This window comes from Cryptomeria japonica, chromosome 7 (genome assembly GCF_030272615.1).
Source record: "Cryptomeria japonica chromosome 7, Sugi_1.0, whole genome shotgun sequence".
NCBI lineage: Eukaryota > Viridiplantae > Streptophyta > Pinopsida > Cupressales > Cupressaceae > Cryptomeria > Cryptomeria japonica.
The window spans coordinates 122,107,100-122,120,314 of record NC_081411.1 but is presented as its reverse complement, the minus strand read 5'-3'; the positions used below and the strand labels follow the sequence as shown (position 1 = coordinate 122,120,314).

The 13,215-nt window shown below is 38.2% G+C and overlaps 1 long non-coding RNA gene across 1 annotated transcript; it reads left to right on the top strand.

Annotated features, from left to right (window-relative positions):
* Positions 1-4,259: 4,259 nt before the first annotated feature.
* Positions 4,260-12,534, top strand: LOC131857031 (uncharacterized). Its single transcript, XR_009358462.1, has 2 exons — positions 4,260-4,709; positions 12,318-12,534. It is a non-coding gene; the product is annotated as an uncharacterized LOC131857031 (long non-coding RNA).
* Positions 12,535-13,215: the final 681 nt, after the last annotated feature.

The following is a 13,215-nucleotide window of genomic DNA, read 5'->3' as shown; positions in this document are numbered from 1 at the left end:
TTATATATATTGCTTATCAGATGTTTCTGTTTCCCCAATAGACTTACTATGTTGGTAACTAGCCCGTACGCTAACACCAACTGCATGATTTTTTCTATGATCTTAGTGAATCTTGCATTAAAATCAAAGACAGATTTATTGACCCTTCTGTAATATTAGTGAATTCAGTTATACTAAATCTTGAGTCTGTTTTATCACCACAATGTTCACTGAAAAATTTTTGGAATTCTACCCAAGAGTAGATACTTGAATCAGGCAATTTTCTGTACCAATCTCTTGCTTCGTCCACAATAGATTATACAAACAACATCATAAGAACATCTTCCTCTTCAATTTTATAATCATCTATCCAATTTATAAATGTTTCCAGATGATCTTCACCTGATAAAGCATTCTTACCAAAAGAAAACATTTCCATTACAGACCTTACTCCAATTGGAACTGGATTTGGGTATCCAGGGTCCCAGTGAAGTCTAAGCATTTGTATCTCTTCAAATTCAATGGTGGTCTAGCTAGAGTCTGAAGACCACTTCTTCTAGCTGGAATATTTTTTGATCCGCCAGGAGCTATTTCTCCAACATTTACTTTCACTTCTCCATAACAGACCTTAAGTCAATTGGAACTGGATTTGGGTATCCAGGGTCCCAGTGAAGTTTAAGCGTTTGTATCTCTTCAAATTCAATGGTGGTCTAGCTAGAGCCTGAAGACCACTTCTTCTAGCTGGAATATTTTTTGATCCACAAGGAGCTAATCCCCCAACATCTACTTTCACTTCTGGTTTTGGGACTAAGCTTCTAGCATTGTTAACTAGAAATTTTGGAGTAGAATTTCCAAGGTTAGCATAATCTTTTGGACTGATCAATATTTCTTAAGGTTTCAATCTTTCTCTTCAAATCATCTTTGATTCTTTGAGCTTCCATTCAATCCAATTCAGACTTAAGTTCATTTACTTATTTTAGGAGATATTGCTCTCTTCAATTCCCAACCCTCTTCCCCACTTTGATTGCTCCCGGCGAGTCATCATCAGTCTTCACATCATCCCTTTGATCTCTCAATCTAGAGACATCAATTTCCTTATACCAATATGGATCTTCTCCTTGTTTTATGGGAGACAACATTTTCATCAAATGCAGTGTTTCTTGGATTGGCTTTAGGGGAAATTACTCTAGAAAATAACTTCTTTTTTCAGATTCTATTTGTATTCTTTCCCTTTCCTTCTCAAGATTATTTAAGATTTCATGATATTTAGGACCCATCCCAGTATTTTCACCTGTATCCAAATTTAATCTATTCTTTGATTTATTAATATCACAACTAGAGGATTTATTCCTATCACCAATATTTTCGTTATGCTTTGAAGAACAAGTTTTAGGAGTGGAAGGCATGCCCGTATTTTTAGCTTTTCAAGTTTTCCTTTTACTTATCTCTTGCCAATTTCTTGTTTGGATCATTTTGAAATAGAGACCTTCTACCATTTATGTCTGATGATACTTATGCAATTTGACCAATTAACCTTTGACAAAGTTGCCACCCTAAGAAGGGAAAAACAAATAACCTTTATCAAATGCCTTGACTTCTCCATTTACATCCAAAACTTTAGGTATTAGAACCTCCTCCATAACCTTCTCTACCTCCTTGCTCTGCTTCAACTGTTCTTTCAATCCCTTAATTCTTGACAATGAATGTTTCCCTATCTTGGAATGTTGTATCCACGGAGCTAGATTAACGGGTGGTAGGCTCAAATTGGATACCTTGTGGGGGAGAAAGTAGTGATGTACCTGATTATACTCTTGCATCAATTCAATGTGATCCCTCTGCAACTTCTCAAATCTACTTGCAACTTCTTGGTTGCAACTTTGAATAATGTGGTGCTCAACACCAAGGATGTGACTTGCGGGTTGTCAACTACCTAGTCCCCAAACAATAAGGCTGTTGATAAGCTCATTAATGTCTCTTGCAACCTGAGGCTTCATGTTTTAAAAGCCACTACCCATATTGCCAGCATCTCAAATATTGTGCTAAATCCATATCCAAAGTATAAATCATCGATCTCTTCTTTAGATGTAAATAAATCCTCATATGTGTTCTACCTCTTGAATATGTCAAGTGCAATTGTTAAGGTTATGTCCCATTCTAGCAGCAATAAGCATCCACTTTCCCTAGCAATCCTAACCCTTCCTCAAGGGTAATGTTGTTGACATGGAAGTCAACCTATTCCATAACCATTTTGGTCATCTCCCGTGTTTCTTCCTCTATCGCCTCTCCCTTTTATTTGTTCAATATTTGAAAGAAACTCTATGTAGGCAAGGACTCTTATATCATTTACAACATCACCTCCCACCCTAAGATCAAGCAGCATTCTATCATGTGGAACACCATCAATTTGTATTCATTGTGGGGAAGCTAGGATTTGATTTACCTCCTCTATATCTAGCACATTTTTCTCCCACCTCTTTTGTTATAGTGTAATCAATGGGATAGTCAATTGTTGAACCCCTCTCTATTGTTTGGGTTGCTTGGGTAGGTATAGTCTTAATAGCTTCAATCACCATTGCTTCATATTGTTGAATAGGTTGTTCAACTTTTTGTTCCTACGGTTAGGCGTCATCTCTGACTTGCCTTTCAGTTGTTGTGCGAGCCTTGAATTCAAGAGTAGAAACATTATCAAGCATTGTTTGCATCCTAAGAATAGGATCTGCAATGTCTACATATGCTCCATTATAACTTCCATCAGCTTGTTTTCTTTTTTCTTCTCCAACGAGGATGGCATACTATTTCTCCTTCCTTTCCTTGATCTCACTACCTATGAAGTGTTCAAGGTCACAAATCCTTCTCAAATCCAACCTTATTCTATAGGCTTGCACTTTTAGATCCAACAACTCCAATCCTTCTTTTGCGGTAATTACAAAATCAAAAAAATGTGACTAATGGGGGCAAGAAAGAAACCTTCTTCTGTGTTCTCAAGAGCAATTTGTCTGACTCATTCAATTGCCACATGGCCTCGATGTAACCAATTCTCTCTACTACATAATTTGATATAATATGGGGCTCAACTTCTCTTCCATAGATTGTGATAGTTGTGGTGTTGGAATGAAGGAATCAATCACCCTAACTATAATTTTCCCCCCTCTCAAGCCAATCTATTCTTGTGTTACATCCCACTTGTGCCCTAGTTGTTAATATGTAGAACTTACGCCCTAATATATGTTTGCACTAGTGCATTTATGATATACTTGCAAGATGTTAATGTGCCCTAGTTTTCATGTTTATTTTGAATGAATGTGCCCTAGTTTTTATGTTTATATGGATTGAATGTGCCCTAGTTTTTCATGCTTTATTTGAATGAAAATGCCTAGATGTTCATGCTTATTTGAATGATGTCAGCTATACTTATAATGATGATTTGATGAATCTTAATTGGTAAATTGATGACTGCACAATTAACATTTATGACATGATCTTTTACCTTAGTCAATGATTTATGAAATGTCAGAATAAGACAAGATTTTGGATCTAACTTTTAATTGGCCAAGTGTGTGCAAGAGATCCTCATCCTCCACGAAGGGAGGTAAAGAGAAGAAAGAACTCGTGCCTTTTGAATCTCTAACCCTGAGCTAGGTAGAGTTATGATTGACCTTGTCAAACCTTGTTGGTTGTTGCATCAGGTAACCCTAGGTTTTCATTGCGTATCAAGGTAATTCATTATTATTATTTAAAGGATTTTTTTATTTAATTATCAATTAAATCTCCCAGAGGCTAATGTTTCATTAGGTATATATATATATATATATTAGGCATAGCACGAATATGAGAGTACGTATATCGACAGTATATGTGTCCCTATGTGTCCCCATAGGCAAGCATACCTAAGGCGTATATATTCATCTATGTAAATATATGAATATATTATGCAAAATTCTTAAAAGGTTGAGTAACCTTAAAAATAAAAGAAATAGGAAAAAACTTATTATTTAAAAAAAAATTAACCTTAAGCCAACTATGTTTTGTGAATATTATAATGGGGTGTGATAAGGAGGGAGGCCTTGATATTTTAATAAATTTTGAAATTTCTTTAAGCTCCCAAATGTATTTGGGACATTAAGCAAGGAAGCGAATAAAACATCAATCTATGTTTAATCCTTATATATTAATGCACGTTATATACCATGCCTTGTATTTTATCGGGCAATAAAGGAAGATGGTTTGTTTTTTTTTAAAATGCATGAGCCTCTTTCATTTCATGAAATTGATATATTATATCGACTTTTGCATTCTGATATATTTTCTTAAAAGCTTTGAATGAAAAAAGGGCTTTTGGCGTGACTGGAGTCTTCACGGAGAAGCAAGAACAATCACGTTTTTGCTGTGAGCTTTGCTGAAAGGAAATTCGCGTGAAGGATAGAGGCGGTTTTTGGTAAAGAGTCTAGTATTAAGGCGTACCACAGGAGGAAAAAACATGTTTTGAAATACATAAGGGATGGGAGAAAAGAAACGATTCATGTTAAAGTTTAAGCTCTACTATTTGTGATAAACAGCCTACCATTTATTATCATTGCTCCACATTTCGAAGTTTAGAGGGTTTGCTTGAGAAGGGCGCTGGAATACATTCTCTAACATGAATCTTCATTTCACAAGTCATGTTTAAGTTTAACCCTAACGCCTCAGTATTATTCCGCCTTTACATTCAGCATTGAGAAATTTGAAGTGGGGTTTTGTTGATGTGTATTTTGTACACAATCATACACAGAATAAAATACCCAAGGGTACCTTATCCTCTCTTGAATAAAGCCTCTGATTGCTGAAGATGTCGCAAAAAGGATCAATCAGGGTGACTGCAATGTTCTTTTATGTAGGGTCTTTACGTGTGGATAAGCACCAGTGGTCGTTGTGAATGCTGTTTCATCAAGGGGCCTTATGTCCTCCGACCTGTAGGAACAAGATTTCTCTAAACTAACAAGTTCTCAAAAAGATCAAAAGGTAGGGTTTGCAAGGGGTAAATTCTAATCTAATCCTAAGAATGACCCAATGTAGGCTAGACTTGGCAAGATTCTACCAATTTCAATATTGCCATGAAATAACAACCTAACTGAAATTGATGCGATCTTCTAAGGTAACAAATGATTTTTCAATTCATCGAGGATCATAGACACTACCACAAAGGCACATATCCAAAGCTCAATGACGATTGAAGGTTTAAGTAATTCAAGTCTCTCCAGTTGACCACACAAGGCGTTCCTACAATCAGTAAGAAGCTAGTGGTTTGGAACGTGAATCTCACCAAAGATCAAGCCCAACACTTAGTCCTTCAAACTTAAATACTACTTCGACTAAGAATGATTCAAGAAAGTAAACAACCATGAAGATAGCCACAAGAATTGCAATAAAACACCATAACTTCAATATTTTATTGATCTCAAAGCCAAAATAGACAACAATTGTTTGAAATTCTTTCTTCAAAACTCAATCTTACTACAAAATAACTTTCTTCTCTCCAAAAGCTCTAATCTTCTAACTATTTCTTATTGCTAACTATTTCTAATGACAAAATGAAAATGAATGAGGGTATATATAGCATCCTCAAATACAATGAACGGCTCAGATCAAAAGAAGATCAACGGCTGAGATTCTGACACCTAAACCCTAATTAGGGTTTTATTACAAAAGTTCCCCTTCTATTGAACAATATTAAATGCATAGCCAAATATTTAATTTGGCACAAAAATCTAGGAAACATAGACCAATGATAATTAAGGTGCCATGTCATCTATAACAACCTCTCTTCTAGAACCTTATTCCCTTTCCAATGCTCCTTTTTAGCATATGCAATGAATCTGGACACGATTCCTTCAATCTCAGCAATAGGAATCTCGGGAAGATTCCTCATTCGTTCCTCCAAGTGAATAATCTGATCAAAGGCTTTGAGAAGAGCTGCGTCCCATTCAGGTTCGAGTTCCTTGATTTTCTCAATCAGGAGCATAGTAGCAAACATTTGATCTCTTTGCTCATCTGTAATAACATTCTCATCTTTGCAAAAGATGACCTTGACCCTTTCTTCCAACTCTTGAAGATCCACATCTGTCTCAACTTCGATCCTTCTGCCAAGAATAGTACATAACACCCCAAACACCTTGTCCTGGATTGGATGGATGACCTCCTCCACTTGATTGCATTTGGTGCTAGTGTCTTTGAAAAGAACTTCCTTCATCTGGAGTAAAGTAGACCACTGGAGTAAATTATGAGCTCCTCCATCCATTATCTTTTCTTGTGCTAAGGTCTTCCTTGGTGTTTGCCTGATTACTTGAAGAACAGGAATGATAACATCTTTGGTATGAGCAAAGGCGGCTACTGTTATCATTAGGTTGTGGATGATCTCAAGGACCTGGATAGCCCGATGAATGGTCTGCATCATTCTTGTTGCAAACTCAACGGCAACTGTATGGGATTTGTCAATCCAAGAGCTCATAAGCTGGACCAAGCTCTTAACTCTCTCTGCCTCGCCAACTGATTCAAGGGGAAGTGCCTGCACAGGAGATACTGTTGGATCCTGACGTCCCAAAGGCTGACTGAGGTGGCTAAAGTAGCCTCTCCAAGCACCGACCTCTCTCTCAAGTTTTCTATTCTTTTCCATTTCTTCCTTAAGTTTATCTTTAAGTGCCTCAAATGAATCAGTTGCCTCATCCATTGCCTACTCAGTGGTGAGTGGACCAAGCTCAAAGGTTTCTACATCATATTCTTCTGCAAGGATTTCACCCTCGTACTTGTCCACTGCCGGTGTAGCTATCTGTAACTTCCTGGACCCTGTCTCATCTCTGATCATCTTGGACATTTTGGTAGCCTCCTTCTTTTCTGTTACTCCTTGAGAATTTCCAACAAGGCTATCTAAATCAATCACATTATCTTCGTCTTTGATCACAATCACCCTTGTTAGTCTCTCCTTCAACCAATCTGGAATGGCGGACCTTGTCTCTCTAACTTGTATTTCTTTAGGTAATGGCTCTTCTTTCCGGAGAGGAGACGTCGCTTCATCATCACTCTTGTCTTCATGTAGCTCATTGACCTGGGGAGATTGACTTGATGAACGTTGAGATGCCTGTCTTTCTTCATGTTTATCATTCTGAACCATTGATTCCATAGATTCCTCAACTTCAAGTGTCCTCTTCTCTTGTCGAGAAGATGTGTCGAATGAGCGATCTCAATGTGCCTCTTGCTTCTTCTTGGAAGATTCTCTTTTCTCAGGTCTTTCCTTCCTCTTCGCACCTCTAGGATGAGGATTGCCTTCACTTACGCTTCTGGGGTGAGGATTGCCTTCGCTTGCGCTTCTAGGGTGAGGATGGCCTTCACTTGCGCTTGCTCCTCCTTCTGCCGATCTTTCCTCCAAAGTAAAAGTCATAGGTATGTTCTGCTCTCTCAGCTTTTGATGTTGCACATCAACCCATCTGCGAGTACAGGACAAAACTGGAGCCATCAAAGTTTTTAAGTCCACAACCTCAGGTTCGTTCCAATCTATCTTCACTGCCTTGTCCTCTCTATCATAGGATGACTGGAGGTGCCTGCCACTGTCCTGAGCTTGATCGGCCACTCTGTAAACTTTGCATTTCCTGATGAAATCCAAAGGCAATCTGGAATGCATCTTTCTTTTCACTTCTAAATCATTTGAGAGATTCATCCAAAAGTCCTCTACTTGGCATTCATGCTTGTACTTTCTACCAACTGTCTCTTCTATATACCCATAAGGATCAAAATTCTCCCTCAAGGAAAAGAATGAAAATGAATATAAGGCCAACTCTCTTTCTGCATCATCTAAAGCTGGAGCATTAGGACATACCTCAACTGAATTTCCTAGTATGATAGGTACAGGAATTCCATTTCCATGCCTGTGTCTGAATGCCTTCGCATAAGCTGCCAACTGCCTAGTCACCTCAAGTAATACTATCCTGTCTGTCGGATATCTTGGCAACATATAGGGAGGTGAAGGACACCCATGAACTCTAATATATGTAAACTTCTGGAATTGGATAAACCAAGCACCATACCTCTTTACAAGCTCTTGTGCCTCTTGAGATAGCCGATTGTGAATCCCGCCTTGCAGTGTCCTGGTGATGTTCATCGTGAAGGTATCATTGACTAACTTGTAGTTACTTCCTGGTGGATGATGTAAGTGTATATAAGAATCACAAACTCTGACTTCTCTAGGTCCTCTTCCGATCACTCCTCTATGAGGTAGTCCTGCATATTCAAAACTCTTGATCAAGGCATACATGATGTACGAGCTCATGTGGAAGGATTTAGTAGCCTTCAGTCTTCTCAACTGCATGTCCAAGCAATGGCTAATAATTCTAGCCCAATGAATTGTTCCTTTTGCTTGAACTATCACTTGGATGAAGAAGAACATCCATTTCTCAAAATAGAAGGCTTGAGGAGCCCCTGTAACTCGATTGAGTAAGTTTATCAAATCTCTGTACTCCTCCTGGAAGTCGATCCTATGTGGTGTGTTGGGAATCTTGCTCAGGCGAGGACGACTTTTGAGTAACCAATTCTTGTTGATGATGCTCAAGCAAGTGTCTGGATCATCTTCGTACATGGATCTAGCTCCTTCCAAGCTTTTGTAAATCATATCTTTATGTTCTGGTAGATGAAGAGCTTCACTGATAGCCTCCTCTGAAAGATAAGCCAAAGTGTTTCCTTCCTTGGACACGATCGATCTTGACTGTGGGTCGTAATGGCAGGCACACTCGATCATCAGCTCATGGCACTGGATTGCTGGAGGGAAGCCGGCCGCCTTGATAATGCCACTTTCAATTATTCTCCTTGCGACAGGTGATGGCTTTCCAATATAAGGGACCTCTCGAAATTTCTTCACACTGAAGTTTCCCAAGTTGGTATCTCCAATGTTGCTCCACTTTGACACGATCTTGGTCTCCATTTCTTCATTCCTTTGATCTTCCTTCATGAGGGTTGGACGACTGGTGGATGCTCCTGCCTTTGGGGTCGCCATCTTGACACCTACACAACATTTCATAATGAGCAATATACCTTGGAACGTAGAAATATAGACTGGATTTAAGTTTTTAAATTTAGGAAACTTCATGATAAGTCTTTGAATTATCATTTCCTAAATATGACTATGCAATTGGAGATCTTGCCATACCTCTCTTTGAGAACTAGCTCTAAAAAACGATGCAAAAATTAAGAAATTCGCTAGGCAAAATGAAGATCGAAGTCCTCTAGCAAATGCGCTTCCTTCATCAACTTCACCACCCTTTGGGTCTTCAACCCCTTGAGGAAAACTCGCTCCACCTCTAACCTCCAACAAAGTTCGCACTCCTTCTTGGATCAAAATTCGCACTTCTTCTTGGATCAAAATTCACACTTAAATAAATGATTGAATGATGGATTAACATGCTTCAAAATACCTCCCTTATATAGGCGCTCACTATTGCAATTGCCCATAGGCCGACTTGGAAAATAGGCAAAAATAAATAAAAATTCAATAAAAGAGGAGGCCGACCTTGCAAAAAAAACATTAAAATAATATCCCCAAGCGCACTCTTTTTATTTTATTTAATAATTAATTAATTTTAAATGCCTTTGCAATTAAAAATTTTGATTTTTTAAAGGCCTAAATTAATTATTAAATGCCTTATGCGAACTTATTAAATGCTAATTTAATTAAAATATTTTAAGCTTTTTAGCGAATTTGGCATTTAATATGAGTTTTTCAAAGTACGTGCTCAAGCATGGGAATATAGTGGACATGAATAACATCGCTCTGGTCCCTGGGAGAGGGATAGGAGCGCCCTTTTATCTTTGGCCTTGCATTTCTTGCTTTTCGCATTCAAAGTTTTATCCTGGACATCCAAAATGGCCTTTTCGCTTGGAATCTTGAGTTTGATTTATTCCATCTTTGGAAGGAGTGTATCTTAAAACATTTTCGCCCTAGTCCCTTGGTGAGGGACAGGAGCGATCCCACCTTTTGCCCTTGGTCCTTGTCTTTTCCAATCGCCAATTCATGTTGCAGGGCAATCAATGATCTTCCTTGTTTGTTCTATGCATGCCTAACTTGTTTCTTCAAGACAAAATGAGCTCTTCCAAAGATATTCACCCTGGTCCTTCAGTGAAGGACAAGAGCGAATTTTGCTTTTGGGCTTAAAATTGTCGATTCTTGAGGTTAATTCCTTGTTCACTATCTTCCTAAAGACATTTCTCACTTTGCATAATCTTGCTTTGACGTGGTTTTGGAAAGGAATGATTGATTCTATAGAAATCGCCCTGGTCCTCCAGTGAAGGACAGGAGCGATCTTTAGTCCATGGCACAAATCCTTAATCATATCAATATCAAATTATCTTCAAGGCGTAAAACGTCTTTGCTTACTCCATCTTGAGTGTTGGAAACGAAAGTGGCATTTAAAATTAGGCATACTTGAATATTTCGCTCTGGTCCCTTGGAGAGGGACAGGAGCACCTTAGCCAATTTCATCAAGTTTTGTGGTTTTTCGCAACTTCGTTCTTCTTTGAAGCATTCCAAATATCATCGCCATCATGTACCTTGGCCTGGATTCGACCAAATTTGGAAGGGAAGACTTGATAATGCACTTTTCCCCCTGGTCCCTGGGTGAGGGACAGGAGCGCCTTGGCCATTATAGGCTCCACTTGTGTTTTGTAATCTTTCAAATTATCTTCAATGGAGCGATTATGCCTTCCTTTACTCATCTCAAACGTAAAACTTGCTTTTCCTTTGCCAAAAACTTGTCTCTTGAGAAAATCGCTCTGGTCCCTGGGTGAGGGACGAGAGCTTCCTTTAAAAATCGCTCTGGTCCCTGGGTGAGGGACAGGAGCGCTTTAGTTACTTAGGTTGATTTTCTTCATTGTGGTCCATTCAAGTTATATTCAACGAGCAAAACATACTTTCCTTGTCCTCCTCAAATCGCAAAATCACTTAAATCTTGTGAGGACAATGCAATTTAGGAACTCAAGCTCCAGTCCTTCAGTGAGGGACAGGAGCGATTTTGCAAATCCAAGCTTATCCGTCCTTTGTTAGGCTTCCAAACTATCTTCAACGGGCTCAAAATACCTTCTTTCATTCGTTTCAATCACAAAACTGCTTCGTCCTTGTAAGAAAATTGCACTTTTTTAGAAAATCGCTTTGGACCTTCAGCAAGGGACAGGAGCGCCCTTTTGCAACTTGGTATATTTCCTTGCTTATCGACCACTCAAATTATATTCAATGGACAAAACATGCCCTCCTTGATCTCTTCCAATCATAAAATTGTCCTGATCCTGCAAGGACAGTGCAAATTTGAAAATCAAGCTCCGGTCCTTCAGTGAGGGACAGGAGCGCCTTTTATCTTCAAGGTCAAATCTTTACAATTTTCATCTCAAATCTCCTTTGCTGGGAAAGATATCATCATTTTGCAAGCTATGAACAAGAACCCAAATCCAAAAAATGTCCAAGAAGGTGTGTTTGAAGAAAATCGCTCTGGTCCCTGGGTGAGGGACAAGAGCGAACTTGTCTTGCTAGGCCAAAAGTTCAATCTTTCATTGCCAACGACCAAGTCTGGATACTCCTTTATGCTCATTTCATCCTTCATTGCGTCCTTGATGCTTCAGTTCGATCAACCAAGGCCCAAACTGATCTAAGAAAACCATTTCGCCTTGGTCCTTCAGTGAAGGACAGGAGCGATTTGGTCTTAAACTTTAAAAACTTGTCATTTTTGAGTTTTCAAAATCTTCAATTCACGTTCGATCATATCCCCTGGCGATCCTGCAGAAAACAAATAAAACAAGTCAATAACCAAGATGCATTAAATATCACTTTCGCCCTGGTCCCTGAGAGAGGGACAGGAGCGATCTTGCCCTTCTAATAAGCCAAAATGTCAAAAATTTAGGTCTTCAGATCACTTCATCATGCAGGGTTAGGTCGTCTTCAAGTCCAGGACTCGGTTACCTTGTTTCCAAAATTTGGTTAGAGTTACCCAGACAAAATTGCACAATTCCATGCTCAAAAATGTTAACACTTAGACCTAACTTGAATTTGCTCTCAAAATCTTAACTGGACCCTTCCTGAGACATACTTGACTTCTTGGCAGGCTCATCCTATTTCAAAATTGCAATCCTCGTGAGGATGCTTAATAATCTTTCAAAATTTGACTAGACTTCGGCTTGAAAATATCAAAAGGAAACTCCCAAGGCTTAACCCTAGTCCAGACGACTCACTCACTTACTCAAAACCCTAAAAGCAGAGAGAAGAACAGGCAAAACAAAAGCAAAAAGAGGGGGTCCCCATTTTAATGGGGCGATGTGTGAAATGGTCACAACAGGTTTCTTTGTGTTTTGGGTTAAGAATATTAGGAAGTTAATTTCATTCTTCCAAATCTGTTCTTAATCGATGAAGAAGGGCTTTTATAGTTGTTAAATGTAATTCCTAATACCCTGAAAAGATGTAATATGTATTTATATATACATATTTGTATATATAAATATATTTACAAATATGTATGTATAAATACATATAAATCCGAGGATAATTATTTTGTCCCTGCAATTCTGATTTAGAAAGAGAGTATTATAAAACCTGCACTCCTGATTTTGGAAAAGGGATTTTGAATAATTTGCAAAATATAAAGAAATTTACATCTGTATTTCTGTTATGGCTCCGCTGTTAGCTCCTACTTGAACAGCAGAACTTCTGTTTCTTTCACAAAAATTTGTGGGCAGTCAATAGTTATTTGAGTTCCTTAATAGGACTTCTGGTTCAGCATTTATATCTGTGCCTGGTTGTCAAATATACTCACTGTTATAAACTTAGACTGTGTCAGAAGTCTTGTGACATTTGATTAAATTTGTACACAAACCCTTCGATAGGAGCAGTTTGCTACATTTGAATTAAGTAAATTAAGCCTAAATCTGAAGCAGCTGATAATACTTAACGTATGGGTGGAGGTAATTTATATTTGTATATACCTGTATATGTACATTAACATATACTCGTAAGTGTATATCAGTCTGGTTACGACTGGTAATCAGCTAGTTGAAGCAACTAGTAACACACATATATGTGAATGTATATATATATATTTGTGTATACTTGTATATAAACTTATCCCTGTAAGTGTATTTCAGTATGGTTTATAACTGCATATTAGAAGAGATAAACCAGTAAGGTTTCCAAACCATACCTCTCAGATTAGAGAGGGTGCTCTTTCTTAGATTTGAAAT